The sequence below is a fragment of the Aptenodytes forsteri genome, unplaced genomic scaffold (assembly GCF_000699145.1).
Source record: "Aptenodytes forsteri isolate BGI_AS27 unplaced genomic scaffold, ASM69914v1 Scaffold651, whole genome shotgun sequence".
Lineage (NCBI taxonomy): Eukaryota > Metazoa > Chordata > Aves > Sphenisciformes > Spheniscidae > Aptenodytes > Aptenodytes forsteri.
The window spans coordinates 291,198-291,494 of NW_008794079.1; the positions used below are offsets into that span (position 1 = coordinate 291,198).

Genomic DNA, 297 nt, shown 5'->3' on the forward strand with positions numbered 1-297 from the left:
GGGCGGGCGGGGGGAGCCCCTTTCCCGGGGCTATAACCGTAGCTCGCTCTGGCGATGCCGGCAGGCACCGCCCTCGCAAACCAGGCCTCGGGAGCTCCCTTGCTTCCCGCCTCGCCCCGACCCGGCTTTGCTGGGTCCCGTTCAGCACCCAGAGGCGGGCGCGTCGATCCGATCGCCGGAATGGGTACCTACAAAGCACCGTGCGCAACGTGGTGGTGTAAAGGCGTAGCTCCTAACGCGCGGGATGCCGCTAAATGCTGGGCGGCGCTCCCGAGAGCGGCTGGCGCAGCCGTGCCT

The 297-nt window shown here is 69.7% G+C and overlaps 1 protein-coding gene across 1 annotated transcript in view; it reads left to right on the forward strand.

Annotated features, from left to right (window-relative positions):
- Nucleotides 1-297, forward strand: part of LOC103893281 (casein kinase II subunit alpha) — a gene marked incomplete at its 3' end in the record, with an annotated part of 25,396 nt that overhangs the window by 6,867 nt on the left and 18,232 nt on the right. The gene's annotated exons all lie outside the window — the stretch shown is intronic.